Here is a 19,446-nt window from a genome sequence, read left to right as displayed (position 1 = left end):
CGATCCCAATAACCCCTCCTAACCTTTTTTTTGGTCACTAAGGGCAATTTATCACGGCCAATCCACCTACCCTGCACATCTTTGGACTGTGGGAGGAAACCGGAGCACCCGGAGGAAACCCACGCACACACGGGGAGAACGCGCAGACTCCGCACAGACAGTCACCCAGCGGGGAATCGAACCTGGGACCCTGGAGCTGTGAAGCCACAGTGTTAACCACTTGTGCTACCATGCTGCCCGTTTCCCAACAGCGTCAACATGGCCTCAGGTTCAGCAATTCTGGCCCCTACAGGGGGCCAGCATGGCACTGGAGTGGCCCACGCCCCTCAAGCTGCCGATTCTGGCATCAATTGAGTGCCGCGGGGTACGTGCATGTGCAGTGGCCCTGGCACCAATGCACGCACGCGCAGTGGCTCCCTTCTCCGCGCTGTCCCCAACGCAACATGGCGTAGGGTTAAAGGGGCCGGCGCGGTAGAAAAGAGGCCCCCAGCCCGAGAGGCCGGCCCGCCAATCAGTGGGCCCCAATCATGGGCCAGGCCACAGTGGAGGCCCCCCCCCCTCCCCAGGGTCCGGATACACCCCCACCGGCCGTCCCCGGACCCTTACACGCTGAGGTCCCGCCGGTTAAGACCACACCTGGACGACGCTGCCGGGACTCGGATTTTTTGTTTCGGCTGCACGGCCCATCCCAGGCCGAGAATCGGCGGTGGAGGCCGCATAGAGCGGCCCCCGACCTGCACTGCGCCGACCACGCTGGTGCGATTGGCGCCGATACTCCACGCTGCGGAGAATCGCGTCCCGGCATCGGGGCATGGTGGCGCGATTCGCACCGGTCGCGGCAATTCTCCAGCCCTGCCCCGGGCTGAGAGAATCCCGCCCCTGATACCTGAAAACTCCAGGAATACATTTAATAACAGTTGGCAACCCTATTCCAATGCCTTCACCCAGTGCCCATACCATAATTAGTGTGTGCCTTAGATAGCGGCTTTGGCAAGTTATGAAATCCTTTAGAAAGAGAGATTTGAATTTATCTAGCACCGGATCGAATCCCAAATACACTTTACAGCCAATGAAGTACTTCAGGAAGTATAGTCACTGTTTAATATGAAAATGTGGCAGCTGATTTGTGCACAGCAATGACTGGGTAACCTGTTTGACCGCGACTGCTGGTGGAATAGATATTAGCCAGGATGCCTGGGAGAACATATCTGCTCTTCCTCAAAATATTCTGCCTGAGAGAGCACACTGATCTTCAGATTAACTTCTCCTCTGAAAGGTAACATCACCTGCAAACTCAATTCCAAGTCAAATGCCACCCTGTCTTGGATCAATGCGGCTGTTTCTCAGCGGCGTGCCTTTCTCTGGCGACGGGATTCTCCACTCCCGCCGCTTGTTAATGGGATTTCCCATTGAAGCCCCCCCACGTCACTGGGAAACGTTCCGGGAAGTGGGGTGCGCTGCCAACGGGAACAGAGAATCAGCTAGAGAATTCCGGCCATTGTTTTTAACATTAAAAGTAACCTTAAAATCTGTACTTTGCCTCCTACTGCTCATTTGTTAATGGGATTTCCCATTGAAGCCCCCCCACGTCACTGGGAAACGTTCCGGGAAGTGGGGTGCGCTGCCAACGGGAACAGAGAATCAGCTAGAGAATTCCGGCCATTGTTTTTAACATTAAAAGTAACCTTAAAATCTGTACTTTGCCTCCTACTGCTCATTTTGAAGATAAGGAGCAAGTTCCTAAGATACAGGCTTTATTTGGTCGATAATCTACATGTTCGGTTGCTTTGATCTGGAAAGATGGACAAGGCAACCTGACCACAATTGGATGCCTTTCCTTGCACTGGATAGTTACCCGCCTCTGTAGGCGGATTTAAAATATCAATAAGATATGAAATGATCCCTCTGGATCCACATTATACTTTCAGTTTGTTTGCCTATTCCTATGGATCACATTCCTGCAATCCTCTAAGACTCTCCTCAAAACCCACCCCCAAGCTAATGGCCACCTGCTTCTTGCACATATTGCACCCATTTTTAATTGCGTCTCGATGAATTGCTTTGTGGTTTTTTTTCCCTGTGTTAAAGGTATTATATAAGAAAAGTTGTTTTTGTTGCGATATGTTTTGGCCTTTCAGTTAATTGCATTCACGTGTCCTCTGTATTTGTTACTTCCAGCATAAACAAAGATGCTTAAATAGTGCAAATGGCTGTTATTCCACTTTGTTTAATTAGGGGATAATGGAGCTGCTGAAAGCTTCATTGTGTTGAGAGAGGAAATTAATTGATTGCCTGTAAGAAGTTCAGGTTTGCTTGTCAATACTGGCATCTTCAAAATCGAATCAGCTCACACGCCTGCCGATTTATAAATGATTTTTCAAAATGTAAACACTCCAAATCTGAAATAAAATAGGACACACAGAAAATTAACTACAGGCCAATAGCAGAGTAATGGGCAGCACGGTAGCACAGTGGTCAGCAATGTTGCTTCACAGCTCCAGGGTCCCAGGTTCGATTTCCCGGCTTGGGTCACTCTGTGCGGAGTCTGCACGTTCTCCCCGTGTCTGCGTGGGTTTCCTCCGGGTACTCCGGTTTCCTCCCACAGTCCAAAGATGTGCGGGTTAGGTGGATTGGCCATGTTAAATTGCCCATAGTGTCCAAAAAAAGGTTAGGTGCGATTACGGGGATAGGGTGGAGGTGTCGGGATAGGGTAGAGGTGTAGGCTTAGGTAGGGTGCTCTTTCCAAGGGCTGGTTCAGACTCGATGGGCCGAATGGCCTCCTTCTGCACTGTAAGTTCTATGATCCTATGAAAAACACTGTTGAATATTAGGGGGATGTGGTGGGGAATCAAGCGAAAAAGTTCAGATCTGAGATTGATAGATCTTTGTTAACCGGGAGTATTCGAGGTTACAAAACCAAGGTGGGTGAATGGAGTTAAGGTTTCATTTCAACTGAATGGTGGAAAAGGCTGGAGAGATTGAATGGCCTATTTCGTCTCCATGTTTCTAAGTGTTGAGAAGACATTCCCATCATTGTTATGACCCACCTCTGGTGAAATATAACAGGCCTGAAGTATTAACTCAATTTTTCTCTCCACAGGCGCTGACTGGCCTGCTGAATACTTCCAGCATTTTCTGTTTCTATTTCGGATTTCCAGAAGTATTTTGCTTTTGTTTCATACTTGTTACATTACCGAAAGGCAGCGACGTCGAGCGATTTACATAGAATCAATCCATAGAAACAATCCAATTGGTATCATAATTGCACAGAAGATGGCGCGCATTTTGCAGATGGCGTGCATTTTTCGGACAGAGAGGTCTCATTTCCCGCTGAATGAAGGGGTCAGCGGGAGCACATCCCTACCGATTCTGAGTGTCCCAGAGACATTTCATGCTCAAATGAGCATTAAGTGGCCGTAGGTGGTCTGCAGTGACCAATGAGATTGGCTGGCCATTGTCCATTCTTCACAGCAACAGCATTGCCGTGTTCGGAAGGAGAAACGCCAGAGAATGCCTGAGAGTAAGTCCGAGCTCCGCGGGCCCAGGTAAGTTTAAGGGGTTCCAGGTGGGTAGGGTAGGGAAGGCCTTGGGGGATGCGAAGGAGGCGATTGGGGTCTCTGGATAAAGGCCGGGCAGTGGAGGAGTGGGAGAGGGGGGGTGGGCCAAAGGCCATGGATCTTGACGAATAGGGGTACTCACCTTCAAAAGGGGGTTTCTGATGGGCGCAGCTACCCCTTCCCTTCCCGTCCAAGGTCAAACTCTGTTGAACATAGAACATTGAAAAATACAGCACAGAACAGGCCCTTCGGCCCACAATGTTGTGTCGAACCTTTGTCCTAGATTAATCATAGATTATCATAGAATTTACAGTGCAGAAGGAGGCCATTCGGCCCATCGAGTCTGCACCAGCTCTTGGAAAGAGCACCCTACTTAAGGTCAACACCTCCACCCTATCCCCATAACCCAGTAACCCCACCCAACACTAAGGGTAATTTTGGACACTAAGGGCAATTTATCATGGCCAATCCACCTAACCTGCACATCTTTGGACTGTGGGAGGAAACCGGAGCACCCGGAGGAAACCCACGCACACACAGGGAGGATGTACAGACTCCGCACAGACAGTGCCCCCAAGCCGGAATCGAACCTGGGACCCTGGAGCTGTGAAGCAATTATGCTATCCACAATGCTACCGTGCTGACTTCCGGCTTTCCCCCACACACTTTCAATCCTACTGCCAGTTATAAAATTTGAGGCTGGGTGGAAAACGGCCCTTAAGTGGCCTCAAGTGGGCCAAGTGAAAGCTTCCCGTCCAAGGGCAGCACGGTAGCATTGTGGATAGCACAATCGCTTCACAGCTCCAGGGTCCCAGGTTCGATTCCGGCTTGGGTCACTGTCTGTGCGGAGTCTGCACATCCTCCCCGTGTGTGCGTGGGTTTCCTCCGGGTGCTCCGGTTTCCTCCCACAGTCCAAAGATGTGCAGGTTAGGTGGATTGGCCATGATAAATTGCCCTTAGAGTTCAAAATTGCCCTTAGTGTTGGGTGGGGTTACTGGGTTATGGGGATAGGGTGGAGTTGTTGACCTTGGGTAGGGTGCTCTTTCCAAGAGCCGGTGCAGACTCGATGGGCTGAATGATCTCCTTCTGCACTGTAAATTCTATGATTCTATGAAGACCTTGTCTGCCCCAATATAAAATCACTGTGCTGTCAGGGCTGGCTAAAATATGAAGGTAATCCCAACATTTCAATTTTATATCCCCCTGCCTAAAATCCTGCTGGTGGAGGAGTAAGTTTCTGACCACAGCTGTAAGAATAAATAATAATCTTTATTGTTGTCACAATAGGCTTGCAGTGAAGTTACTGTGAAAATCCCCTCGTGGCCACATTCCGGTGCCAGTTCCGGCGCATGAATCAATTGCTGCTATAAAGGTCGCGGTGCAAGATGTGCAAAGTGCAGCGCGTGTGGTAGCGACTCCAAGTGCCACATCTTTGTGTAAAGCCCCAGAACCTGTGAAAAAAATACAATATGTGTGAAAGGAAATAAAGAAACTCTGCAACTCGAAGGTGCATCCAGATAAACGCCTCACAACGTGGTACAGCGATTTTTTAAAATGCGCCAAGTGAATGGTTCATTCTGAGGGCCATGCATGCACGATGGGCTGAATGGCCTTCTTCTGCACTGTGATGATTCCTGTTTTAAATGTGGAATGCGAATTAGTCACAAAAGGGTGAAATGGAGAAGGGTGGTTGAAATAAACAAGATCCATGGCAGTGTTGTCTCGGAACACTGTTTATTTAGCATATGAGGACTATTTCCAGTAATCTACAGCAGTGTCCTGTCTGATGATGAACGGATGGTGTATATGAGTCATCAAATAGAGTAATTGAGTCTTACAGCATGGAAAGAGTCCTTTTGGCCCATTGGAGCCATGATGCCTTTTTGTAAAAAGGTATTCATTTAGAGCCTTGCTTTTTCCTCATAACCCGGTGAAATTATTTTTTCACCTATTTAGCCAATTCCCTTTTGACAGTAATGACTGGATCTGTTTTTGCCACCCTTTCGAACAGTATATTCCTCAACTGCCCTCTTATTCATTCACCAATTACCTTAATTCTGTGTTGTTTGGCTACCGACATTTATGGCCTGTGGGAACAGTTTATCTCTATCTATGCTCCTCATAATTTTGAACACTTCTATTATGCCTCCTAATGGATATTGAGACAGCGCACAGTTCAGCAAACAGCATAAATTAGAAGGTAGGCAAAGATGAATGAAGGAAATGTGGTGTCGTTGCTGTTCCACTAGAGGTCCCCAGTATCATACGCCATCAGGTTTAATGAGTGGTAGTGCAGGAGGCGAAAGAGGCCGGCATTCTGGCCTTTGCGTCCCTAGTAGCCCGGCAGAGGATTCTTCTTCAGTGGAAGGATGCGAGGCCCCCAAGCGTGGAGGCCTGGGTCAACGATATGGCGGGGTTTATTAAATTAGAGAAGGTGAAATATGCCCTAAGGGGATCAGTGCGGGGGTTTTCAGGAGGTGGCAGCCATTTCTGGATTTCCTGGCTGAACAATAGGAAAAGGCCGGCAGCAGCAGCAGCCCCGGGGGAGGGGGGGGGTCGTTTCTTTGTTTTGGACCAAAGGGACGGGCATAGCTGTTCTATGCTAATGACGGGCGTTAATTTATTTCTTTGTTTATGTGTACATGGGGGGGGGGGGGGGGGGGGGGGCTCTGTCCTTTCTGCTGAAGAACGTGCGCGTGTTTTGTGCGAATGACGGGTGTTACTTTGTCTCTTCCTTTGTCTATGCACGGGGGGGGGGATGCTTTTATTTTTGTTCTACGTAAAACTTTTTGTTTCTTTCTGTTGTTGATATTTTATGAAAATTTGAATAAAAATTATTTTTAAAAAAGGTTTAATGAGTGGTGCTGTACGTTACTATTCACTTAGTGGCAACTTGCACATTTTACATGTATGTTGCCATCCGGAGCTATGGTGAAGCGATTGCAGATATTCCAACTTTCTTGCCCCATCACACAGCTGACCAGGAACCTGTCCCTGTTTTTGCCACCTCCCACTGGCGTGTGTTGGAAGGATTTGCAGGTTGTTAATTAGCCTGGTGTAAACAGGGCGGCACAGCAATGGTTAGCACTGCTGCCTCGCGGGTAGCTGTTGGGTGGGGTTACTGGGTTATGGGGATAGGGTGAAGGTGTTAACCTTGGGTAGGCTGCTCTTTCCAAGAGCCGGGGCCGAATGGCCTCCTGCTGCACTGTAGATTCTATGGACCCGGGTTCGATTCCGGCCCTGGGTCATTGTCCGTGTGGCGTTTGCACATTCTTCCCGTGTCTCACCCCCCACAACCCAAAGATGTGCAGGGTAGGTGCACTGGCCACATTAAATTGCCCCTTAATTGGGAAAAAAAATTGGGTACTCTAAAAAAAAATTTTTTTAAACCTGATGTGTGTCATGATATGCAGGCACACACACACATAATGATATACAGACAAGCAGCTAATGGACACAGAGAACAGGACATGACCAATAAGCAGGCAGTACACTCAGGGGTGGGATTTGACTATAAAAGACAAGAGGCAGCCACACTCCGCCTCTTTCCACTGATGAACATCTAGAGAGTCAGTCAGGGCTGTTGTTACAATCTCACACCTACAACACGTGGCTAAGAGCTAGTCTGGTTCAGTCAGGCAGAGTAACCACACTTAAGTTAGCAGAGAGTCAAATTCACAGAGAACTGTGCTAACTGTGCTATTAGTTCAATAAATCTGATTGAACTAACTTCAAGGTCTGGGGTATCTTTCTGATCTAAGCTGCATCCTGTTGCAACCAGTGTTAGACCAGTGTACCTCACACAACTTGACACCAGGAGACTACTAATTTAAGGTGGCTTACCTCAATCCGTTCTGTGATGACCAGCGAATGTATCCCGGCACCATGGAGAAGATTCAGGCTCTTCACCAGCTCAGGACCTCCGGCAATCTCAGTGCCATATGGCGGATATTCAAGCAAAGGTTTCTGCTGTACATCGAAGCCTCAGACCTCGAGGGTGCGTCTGATGCAAGAAAGATTGCGCTTCTCCTCTCAACAGCGGGTGATCAAGCCATCGAACGCTTCAACTCATTTAACTTCACCGAAGGCCAGGACAAGACAAAGTTTCAGCCCATCCTGGACAAGTTCGATAGTCACTGTGAAGTGGACACCAATGAAATCTTCAAGCGCTACATATTCAAACAAAGCTTTCAAGGTAAAGTTGAATCTTTCAATGCTTTCTTAACTAGCCTCCACCTGCTAGCGCTGTCCTGCAATGTTGGTGATATTGCTGACTCCATGATCAGAGACCAAATCGTGTTTGGAGTTCACTCTGATCCTCTGAGAGAGCAGCTACTGAAAATCAAGCATATGATCCTGCCAGTCACGATTGAAACATGTACAGTACATGAGCACGCAAAAAATCAGTATTCCCAATACAAATCAGCCGAAAATGAGAAACTTGCCTCCCACGAGGCAGTGAGTGTGCAGGCCATCTCCCGGATGCAGCGCCTCAGCATTGAAGACAGCGGCCATCTCGCGCCCTTTTCCCGGAGCCCCACGCATGCGCGATGCGAACGGGATAACGAAGCAGCCGACACCCACACTGCGCAGGTGCAGACGTCTGCCGACTGCACTGCGCATGTGCGACGACGTACACCATGTCACGACGCCGACATCATGACGTGCCCGAACTGTGGCAACGCCCACTTAAAGGGACACTGCCCTGCAAGAGGCAGGCGATGTTTAAACTGCGGGAAGCCTGGACACTATGCCGCCTTGTGCAGGTCTGCACCACCAGTCAGGGTCCAGTGCTCCCAATTCCGACGACGGCGTGTCCAGAATGTGCAACGACGATTACAGGATTCTGATCCTGGCAGTACAACGGATCCAGAGGACGAGTGCCTGGAGTCCGCCTACCGAGTGGGCATCATTACCACACGTGAACATGCCACACCTAACTCATCTCGCATTCAGTCCATCCTCACTGTGGATTCGGAGGACGAATGGCGTGCAGTGATGTAGGTCAACCACTGCTCCATCCGGTTCAAGCTGGACACAGGTGCTTCTACCAACCTCCTCTCACAGGCAGATTTCAAACACATCAAGAAGCCCCCCAAGGTCCTTCCTGCAGCCTGCCAGCTCCTTGACTATAATGGTAATGCCATCACGGCACTGGGGTCCTGCCATCCACTCGTCTCCAACCGGAGCACCCGTGCATGGCTAACGTTTGAAATTGTCAAGCCGGACAGGGCATCCCTACTGGGCGCGCATTCCTGCAAAAAGCTAAACCTGGTGCAGCGGGTTTATTCAACGACATCCTCCAACGTGGATCTTCAAGCTGGCATTGACGACATCCTCGCTCAGTATCCAGATGTGTTTGATGGGATGGGCACTTTGCCATATCGGTACAAGATCCTACTGCGACCTGATGTCAAGCCAGTGGTCCACGCACCACGCCGGGTCTCGGCTCCGCTGAAGGAGCGCCTGAAGGAACAGCTCAAGGAGCTGTAGCAGTAGGGGATCATTTCCAGGGTAACTGAACCAACTGACTGGGTCAGCTCGATGGGGGTGGTCAAAAAACCCTCTGGAGACCTGCACATCTGCATTGATCCCAAGGATCTCAACCAGAATATAATGCGTGAACACTACCCAATCCAGAAGAGGGAGGAACTCACCAGTCAGATGGCACATGCATGGTTTTTCACGAAGTTAGATGCGTCACATGGATTTTGGCAAATCCAGCTGGATGAGTCCAGCAGAAGGCTCTGCACCTTCCACACACCGTTTGGCAGATACTGCTATAACCGTATGCCGTTCGGCATCGTCTCGGCATCGGAGATATTTCATCGCATCATGGAGCAGACGATGGAGGGCATTGAAGGGGTTCGTGTGTACGTGGACGACGACATCATATGGTCCATGACCCCTGAGCAGCATGTTACCCGTCTCCAGCAGGTATTCCGCCATGTCCATGCCAATGGCCTGAAGCTGAACAGGGCCAAATGTTACTTTGGCATGTCGACACTCAAGTTCCTAGGAGACCAGATCTCTCAGCAGGGCATGTGCCCCAACACAGACAAGGTCAAGGCCATCGCAGCCATGAAGGTCCCGGAAGACAAGGAGACGGTATTGCACTTCCTGGGTCAATTTTCTGGGCAAGTGCATCCCAAACATGGCTTCACATACCACGGCCCTATGAAACCTAGTGAAGAAGTCCACTGCCTTCGAGTGAAAGGTGGCCCATCAGGCAGAGTGGTTGGAGCTGAAAGCCAAGCTCATCACTGCACCCGTATTGGCATTTTTCGACCCAAACAGGGAAACGAAAATCTCGATAGTTGCGAGCCAGGATGGCATCGGTGCGGTCCTGCTGCAACTCGATTACACTTCCTCCTGGGCACCAGTTGCCTACACATCAAGGGCAATGACGTCCACCAAACAAACGTATGCACAAATCGAGAAGGAATGCCTGGGCCTTCTCACTGGCATTCTCAAGTTTCACGACTATGTCTACGGTCTGCCGACATTCACAGTCGAGATGGATCACAGGCCTCTGGTCCGCATTATCCACAAGGACCTTAATGACATGACGCCTCGGTTGCAGCACATTCTCCTCAAACTCAGAAGGTATGACTCTGACCTGGTCTACACGCCTGGCAAGGAACTCATTATTGCCAATACACTGTCCCGCTCCATCACCATGCCTAGTGAACCACCGAATGTCATCCGGCAAATTGGGTCACAGGTTGAGTGACAGGTGCAGCTGTGCGCTAGCACCCTCCCGGCATCTGATGAGAAGGTGATTCATATCCGTGAGGAGACAGCCAAAGACCCCCTCTTGCAGCGTGTAATGCAACACCTAGCCAATGGCTGGCAAAATGGGCAGTGCCATCAATTTTTCAATGTAAAGGACGACCTGACGGTGGTTGATTGTATCCTCCTCAAACTGGACTGGATTGTAATTCCACGCAGTCTCCAGAGCTCCGTCAAATCCATGAGGGCCACCTGGGTGTGGAAAAGTGCAGACGCAGAGCCAGGCAGGCTGTCTACTGGCCTGGGATCAGCCAGGACATCGTGAACATGGTCCTTAACTGTGCGACCTGCCAACGCTTCCAGCCAGCGCAGAGTAAGGAGACAGCATGAAATCAAAACCTCGCCGTCGTCCAAGGCTGGCATCGACCTCTTTCATGCAAATGGTTGTGATTACGTGTTAATCATTGATTACTTTTCCAATTACCCTGAAGTCGTGAAGCTCTCAGACCTCACATCTCAGGCCGTCATCAATGCCTGTAATTGGGCATTGGTATGGTATCCAGGCATGGTATCCCACTCACTGTCATGAGTGACAATGGCCCGTGCTTCAGCAGCCATGAATGGTCCCTGTTTGCTCAGTCGTATCAGTTCAAACACGTCAGTTCCAGCCCACACTATCCGCAGTCAAACAGAAAAGTTTAGAAAAGGGTACACATAGTAAAGCAGCTCATCTGCAAGGCCGCAGATTCTGCGTCTGGCATTCACCTTGCGCTGCTTGCGTACAGGGCAACCCCACTGTCCACTGGCATGTCACCGGCTCAACTCCTGATGAACAGCAACCTGCGAACGACACTTCCAGCCATACACGTGCCCGACCTGGATCACCTCCCGGTGCTGCAGAAGGTGCAGCAACTCTGAGACCAGCAATAACAGGGCAAAGATTCTCATGCCACCGATTTGCCCGTGTTATCGCCGTCAGACACTGTTTGGGTCAAGATCCCTGATGGAGGCTGGTCAGCTCCAGCTGTCGTTGCTCGACAGGCTGCCCCCCACTCGTATGTTGTGCGTCTGGCTGATAGTTCTCTTGTGCGATGAAACAGACGGGCACTGCGGAAAGTTGCCTGCCCGCAACCACATTCTTCTCCGTTTCCTTCTGTTGTTTTGCCACCTCCTGATACCTCGACTCACGAGGCCACCAGTCAGGCTTCAATCCCGCCTGTCAAGGCACTTTCGTCCCCACCACCACCTCTCCGACGGTCGACCAGGATCAGACACAAGCCACAGAGACTGGACTTATGAACATTTGTTCTGTTTGTTATGTTCTGTGTTCTCGCATTAGATAGCTGTTTTCACATGTACATATGTTCACATCCACTGCATGTATATATGTTAATATTGGCCTATTCTTGTAAATACGCTCACATATGTCATCCAAACATAAAAAAAAGGGGAGATGTCATGATATGCAGGCACACACACTCACACACACACACATAATGATATACAGACAGGCAGCTAATGGACACAGAGAAACGGACATGACCAATAAGCAGGCAGGACACTCAGGGGTGGGATCTGACTATAAAAGACACGAGGCACTCACACTCCACCTCTTTCCACTGATGAACATCTAGAGAGTCAGTCAAGGGTGTTGTTACAATCTCACACCTCCACCACGTGGCTAAGAGCTAGTCTGGTTCAGTCAGGCAGAGTAACCACACTTAAGTTAGCAGAGAGTCAAACTCACAGAGAACTGTGCTAACCGTGCTATAGTTCAATAAACCTGATTGAACTAACTTCAAGGTCTGGAATATCTTTCTGATCTAAGCTGCATCCTGTTGCCAGTGTTAGACCAGTGTACCTAACACGACAATGTGAACACACATTCCTTGGCCATCAGGTCCTGGGGTGGGACCCAAACATGGAGCCTCTAGCTCAGGGGCAGAGATACTATCCAGTGCGTCACAAGGCCTCCGCAGTTCCATCGAAACGCCCAAATAATTTCTGAAGAAAAGTAAGTGAGAGTCAGAATATGCATCCATCGGGACTCAGAGACTTTCAATTCCTTGGACTATCAAAACCATTTCTCTCTCACTTAGCAACCGGAGAGAGCAATTAAATTGAATTACAGCTTTCTTTCCGACTCCTCAGCACTTTTTGTTACATTTCGGAACTGGGTGAAATGCCTAGGCCTAAATAACAGCACACACCATTAAGGGTTGAAAGAATAAAAGAGAGGAGCTAAATCAATAAGCTGTGGTTTCTTGAGAACAAGCTTTGTGTTTTAAAAGCCTATATATTGGAGGAGGGAGTGGAAACGCAAGAACATAGGGACAGAGGAACAGGAGTAGGCCATTCAGCCCCTCGAGCCTGCTCTGCCATTCAATGGGTGATCTGTGGCTTTGTTCCATATCCCTTCATATCTTTGCTGAACAAAAATCTATCTATCCCCGCTTTGAAACTAAGAACTGACTTAGCATCAATTGCCTTTTCTGGGAGAGAGTTTCAACCCTTTGAGTGAAGAAGTTCTTCCTAGCATCTTCCTTGAACGGTCTGGCCCTAATGTTTAGACTATGCCCCCGAGTTTTAGAATCTCCAACCAGTGGAAGCAGTTTACCGTCATCACCCCTGTCTTTTCTTGTTAATATCTTGAAGACTTCATAGAACATAGAACACTACAGCGCAATACGGGCCACTTCGGCCCTCGATGTTGCACCGACCTGTGAAACCATCTGAAGCCTATCTGACCTACACTATTCCATTTTCATCCATATGTCTATCCAGTGACCACTTAAATGCCCTTAAAGTTGGCGAGTCTACTACTGTTGCAGGCAGGGCGTTCCACACCCCTACTACTCTCTGAGTAAAGAAACTGCCTCTGACATATGTCCTATATCTATCACCCCTCAATTTAAAGCTATGTCCCCTCGTGTTTGGTCATCACCATCCGAGGAAAAAGACTCTCACTGTCCACCCTATCTAACCCTCTGACTATCTTATATGTCTCTATTAAGTCACCTCTCAGCCTTCTCCTCTCTAACGAAAACAACCTCAATTCCCTGAGCCTTTCCTCGTAACACCTTCCCTCCATACCAGGCAACATCCAAGTAAATCTCCTCTGAACCCTTTCCAAAGCTTCCACATCCTTCCAATAATGTGGTGACCAGAACTGCACGCAGTACTCCAGGTACGGCTGCACCAGAGTTATGTACAGCTGCAGCATGACCTTGTGGTTCCGAAACTCAATCCCCCTGCTGATAAAGGCTAGCACACCATATGCCTTCTTAACAGCCCTATTAACCTGGGTGGCAACTTTCAGGGATTTATGTACCTAGATGCCGAGATCTCTCTGTTCATCTACACTACCAAGAATCTTGCCATTAGCCCAGTACTCTGCATTCCTGTTACTCCTTCCAAAGTGAACCACCTCACACTTTTCCGCATTAAACTCCATCTGCCACCTCTCAGCCCAGCTCTGCAGCTTATCTATGTCCCTCTGTATCCTATAACATCCTTCAGCACTATCCACAACTCCACCGACCTTCGTGTCATCTGCAAATTTACTAACCCATCCTTCTACACCCTCTTCCAGGTCATTTATAAAAATGACAAACAGCAGTAGCCCCAAAACAGATCCTTGCGGTACACCACTAGTAACTGAACTCCAGGATGAACATTTGCCATCAACCACCACCCTCTGTCTTCTTTCAGCTAGCCAATTACTGATCCAAACCGCTAAATCACCTTCAATTCCATACTTCCTTATTTTCTGCAATAGCCTACCGTGGGGAACCTTATCAAACGCCTTACTGAAATCCATATATACCACATCAACAGTTTTACCCTGATCCACCTGTTTGGTCACCTTCTCAAAAAACTCAATAAGGTTTGTGAGGCATGACCTACCCTTCACAAAACCGTGTTGACTATCGCTAATCAACTTGTTCTTTTCAAGATGATTATAAACCCTATCTCTTATAACCTTTTCCAACATTTTACCCACAACCGAAGTAAGGCTCACAGGTCTATAATTACCAGGGTTGTCTCTACTCCCCTTCTTGAACAAGGGGACAACATTTGCTATCCTCCAGTCTTCCGGCACTATTCCTGTCGACAAAGACGACATAAAGATCAAGGACAAAGGCTCTGCAATCTCCTCCCTGGCTTCCCAGAGAATCCTAGGATAAATCCCATCTGGCCCAGGGGACTTATCTATTTTGACATTTTCCAAAATTGCTAACACCTCCTCCTTTTGAACCTCAATTCCATCTAGCCTGGTCGACTGAACCTGAGTGTTCTCCTCGACAACATTGTCTTTCTCCAGTGTAAACACTGACGAAAAATATCCATTTAACGCTTCCCCTATCTCCTCTGATTCCACACACAACTTTCCACTACTATCCTTGATTGGCCCTAATCTTACTCTAGTCATTCTTTTGTTCCTGATATGCCTATAGAAAGCCTTAGGGTTTTCCTTGATCCTATCCGCCAACGACTTTTCGTGTCCTCTCCTCGCTCTTCTTAACTCTCCCTTTAGGTACTTCCTGGCTAACTTGTAACTCTCAAGTGCCCTAACTGAACCTTCATGTCTCATCCTAACATAAGCCTTCTTCTTCCTCTTGACAAGAATCAGGCAGATGATCCAGAAATGAAAAAGGATTTTCCTAGTTGGGGGAATGTAAAATCTTTGAAACAACAGCGAATTTGAAGCATTACTCTCAGCTCTTCAGACACGAGCAAGGGCAACATTTATTGCTCAGCCCTTAGTCCAACCATCTCCATCTATTTAATCAATAACCTTCTCTCGACCATACGGTTAGAAGTGAGGATTTTTCGGGCTTGGGAGGGGAATAAGCTGCGGATTTACCAGAACCCAGGTGCGGAGCTGGCCAAGCCGGGTACAATTGGATAAAGGCTGCCCTCTACAAGAAGGGGTGAAGTCCAGGGTTTTGTACACTGCCCTCTTGTGGGCGGCGCCTTAAAAGCAAGAATTTTATATTGACTTGCCAGAGGAGGCGATGGACTTTATGAGAGACGATGGACTGGGAGGAGTGTGAGGACATTGACCTTTGGGCAGGAGGTCTGTACAAACTGGGGACATATTAGGTGGGTGGATTTGGGAAGGCTACGGGTGGAGGAGTTGGTAGTGGGGCATGAGGATTGGTTGACCTCGATGGAGGGGGTGATGGGGAAGGTGACGAGCAGCCAGAAGAGGCTGATAGATAAGCTGAAGGACCTTGAGAACCGCCCCAGGAGGCAAAATTTGAGGATCGTTGGGATGCCCGATGGCAACAAAGGTGCGGAAGCGGCAAGGTTTGTGGCAAGCGTGTTGGAGAAGGTGACGGGGGGGGGGGGGGCCTGTGACCGTCGCCTCGAGGTGGATCGGACACACAGGGTGCTGAGGGGCATGCCGGGCGCGATGGTGGTGAGGCTGCATTGGTTCCTGGATGAGGAGAAGATTTGGAGATGGGCACGGCAGACCAATAAATGCATTTGGGAGGGGAGTGAGCTGCGGAGCTGGTGAAGCAGAGGGCTGGGCACAATCGGATAAAGGCTGCCCTCTCCAAGAAGGGGTGAAGTCCAGGGTTTTGCACACTGCCCTCTTGTGGGCGGCGCATTAAAAGCAGGAATTTTATTTTGACTTGCCAGAGGAGGCGATGGACTTCATGAAAGACGATGGACTTGGGAGGAGTGTGAGGACATTGAACTTTGGGGAGGAGTTCTGTGTAAATTGGGGACATATTGGGTGGGTGGATTGGGAAGGATGCAACTGGGGAGCGACGATAGTGAGTGTGCCTATTGTTTCTCTTTGTTTGTTGGTGGTTGGGAGGGTTGTGGGGGAGGGGTGGACTGTGAGGGGAAGTCAGAGGCCTTGGGCGGGGCCACCGTGCTAGCTGGATGAGTTAGTTAACGGTGTTAAGTGGGGGTTGTCAGGATAAAGGTATGGGGGGGGAGAGGAATTGGGTTGTTTTTTGTTTGGTTGGGAGGGAGGAGGTTTGCTGACATGGGTGTGGTTGGTGTGGCGCAGTTGGGAAGGGAGAGATGACGGCAGACATCTGGGGGCGGGCCTGGAGGGATGCGTGACACGGCCCAAGGTCTGGCTTAGAAAGGGGTATAGCTGATCGGCAGGGGGCCAGGGAGCCCCTTGACCAGGCTGGCCGTGAGGATGTGCGAGGGTTGAATGGGCCTGTGAAGCGATCATGTGTTTTCATGTACTTGAGGAGCTTGAAGGCGGACGTTGGGTGCTTCCAGGAGACACATTTGAAGTTGAGGGATCAGACGAGGCTGAGAAAGGGATGGGTGGGGCAGGTGTTCCACTTGGGGTTGGACATGAAGGCGAGGGGGATGGAGGTAATGGTTAATAAGAGAGTGGCTTTTGAGGTGGGGAGCATTGTGGCCGATCCGGGGGTAGATATGTGATGATCAGTGGGAGGGGATGCCAGTGTTTCTTGTGAATGTTTATGCCCCGAATTGGGACGACGGGGACTTTATGAGCCTGGTGTTAGGGAGGATCCCGGACCTGGGCACACATAGTCTGGTTATGGCGGGCAATTTCAATATGGTCTCCGATCTGAGTTTTGACTGGTTGAGTCCGAAGCATCAACAGGTGTCGGCGGTGGCTACAGAGTTTAGGAGGTTCATGGATCGCATGGTGGGGGGCGAACCTGTGAAGGTTTGGGACGCCGAGGGCGAAGGAGTTCTCATTTTTCTCATATGTGCACTGGGTGGACACCTGGATCGGCTTCTTTGTGATGGATAAAGCGCTGCTGGCGGGGGAGGTCGACTCTGAGTGCTCGGCGATGGTGGTTTCTGACCATGCGTTGCATAGGGTGGATTTGCGGATAGTTCAGGGAGAAGCCCAACAGCCACAGTGAAGGTTTGATGTGGAGCTGTCGAGGGAGCGTGTAAGTGGGCGAGGGCTGCCATTCCAGATTATGTGGAGTTGAACGACATGGGGAAGGTCATGGCCGCCAAGCTGTGGGAGTCACTTAAGGCGGTAGTTAGGGGTAAATTTATGTTGATCCGGATGCCCAGGGAGCAGGTGAAACAAGAGGAGAGGGTAAGGCTGAGGAGAATCTGAGGCTGGATCGGAGGTACTCGGATGCGCCAGAGGAGGGGTTGTTGAAGGAGAGGCAGAAGCTCCAGATGGAGTTTCGTAAGTGCCCACGGTGAAGGCGGTGGGGCAGTTGCGGGGGGCAATAGGGGCAGTGTTAGAATGTGGGGAAAAGGCGAGTGGGATGCTGGCCCATCAGCTGAGGAAGCAGGCAGCGGATAGGGAGATTGGTAGGGTGAGGGACGAGAGGGTTTAGCTGGTGATGTACCCAGAGGGGGTGAATGGCGCAATTGATGCCTTCTGCAGGAGGCTGTACGAGTCAGAGCCCCTGCCTGGGGGGGGGGTGGGGGGGGGGGGGGGGGGGGGGTGGGGGGGGGGGGGGGGGGGGGCAGGGTAAGAGATGTTCCAGGACGGATTGGATTCCCAAAGGTGGAGGAGGAGAGGGCGCAGAGGCTGGGGGCTCCAATAGGGCTGAGGGAGGTGATGGATGCCGTGGGTGAGTTGTAGGTACAGAAGGCCCGGACCGGACAGGTTCCAGTAGTTTTCTAAGAAGTTCGGTGAGCAGCTGTGGCTGCTGCTAGTGAGGATGTACCATGTGGCGAGGGATAGGGGGTGTTCCCCCCCACACTGTCGCAGGCTTCCATCTCGCTGCTTTTGAAGAAGGATAAGGACCCGGAGCAGTGTGGATCGTACAGTCCGATATCCCAGCTTAATGCTGATACAAAGTTGTTGGTGACGGTGTAGATGTCGCGGGATAGAGGGCTGTGTGCCGGGGGTGATAGGAGACGACCAGACGGGATTTGTGAAGGGGAGGTAGTTGTCAGCAAATGTGCGTCGGTTACTTGATGTGATTATGATGCCCTCGGAGGGGGAGGTGGTAGAAGTAGTTGTGACGATGGACGCAATGAAGGCTTTTGATCGGGTGGAGTGGGCGTATTTGTTGGAGCTGTTGGGCTAGTTTGGATTTGGCCAGGGGTTAGTGAATTGGGTTCAGTTGTTGTACAGGGCGACAATGGCGAGCTTTTGGATGAACAGGGTGAGTTTGGGGTACTTCAAGTTGCATGGGGGGACAAGGCAGGGGGGCCCACTCTCCCCTTTTCTTTTCACCTTGGCAATTGAGCTGTTGGCAATTGCACTTAGGGCGCCGAGCAGATAGAGCCGGGTTTGGGGGGGGGGGGGGGGGGGGGGGGGGGGTGCCGAGCTTAGAGTTTGAACATGGGCAAGAGCAAGATTTTCCCGATTAATGCTAGGGGGCAGGATTAATGCTAGGGGCGGCTCTGGCATTGCTGAATTTGATAAATTATTATTGGGTGGAGAATATTGCAATGGTGAGGAAATGGGCGATGGAGGAGGGTTCGCTGTGGGGGCGGATGGAGGCAACGTTGTGTAGGGGGGCGTGTTTGAGGGCACTGTTGTTTTGCGCCCCTTTCCGTTCTTGCCAGTCAGATACTCCGTGAACCTAGCGGTGGTTTCGGCGTTGTGGGTGTGGAGCAGTGCAGGAAACATTTTGGGTTGGAGGGCATGTCGTTGGGCACCAAGATGTGACAACCATAGGTTTGTGCCAGTGGAGCTGGATGCCAGGTTCCGGGGTGACAGCAGGTGGGTGTGTCCATAGAGGGCAAGTTTGCAGGTCTGGAGGAGTATGAGGAAATGTATGAATTGCCCAAAGGGAATGGTTTTAGATACCTGCAGGTGAGCGATATTTTGAGGAGAGAGATGCCGTCCTTCCCGGGCTGCCGTCTCCGATGTTGCAGGACCAGCTATTGTCGGAGGATGATATTGGGAAGGGGAGGGTGTCGGACATCTACAGTGAGATGATGGAGAGGAACGAAGCTCCAGTGGAGGAGATTAAGCATAAATAGGAGGAGGAGTTGGGAGGGGAGGTGAGGGCCGGGGCCTGGGAAGAGGCCTTGCAGAGGGTGAACGCATCCTCGTCATGGGCGAGGCTGAGTTTCATCCAGTTTAAGGTGATGCATAAGGCCCACATGACGGTGGCGAGGATGAGCCGGTTCTTTGCAGGGGTGGAGGAGAGGTGTGGGCAGAGGGGCCCGCGAATCCCGTCCATATGTTTTGGGCATATCCAAAGCTGAGGGGGTTCTGGCA

This window comes from Scyliorhinus canicula, chromosome 19 (genome assembly GCF_902713615.1).
Source record: "Scyliorhinus canicula chromosome 19, sScyCan1.1, whole genome shotgun sequence".
NCBI classification, from domain to species: Eukaryota; Metazoa; Chordata; class Chondrichthyes; order Carcharhiniformes; family Scyliorhinidae; genus Scyliorhinus; species Scyliorhinus canicula.
The sequence above is the reverse complement of the archived record's forward strand: the minus strand, read 5'-3'. Positions refer to the sequence as shown.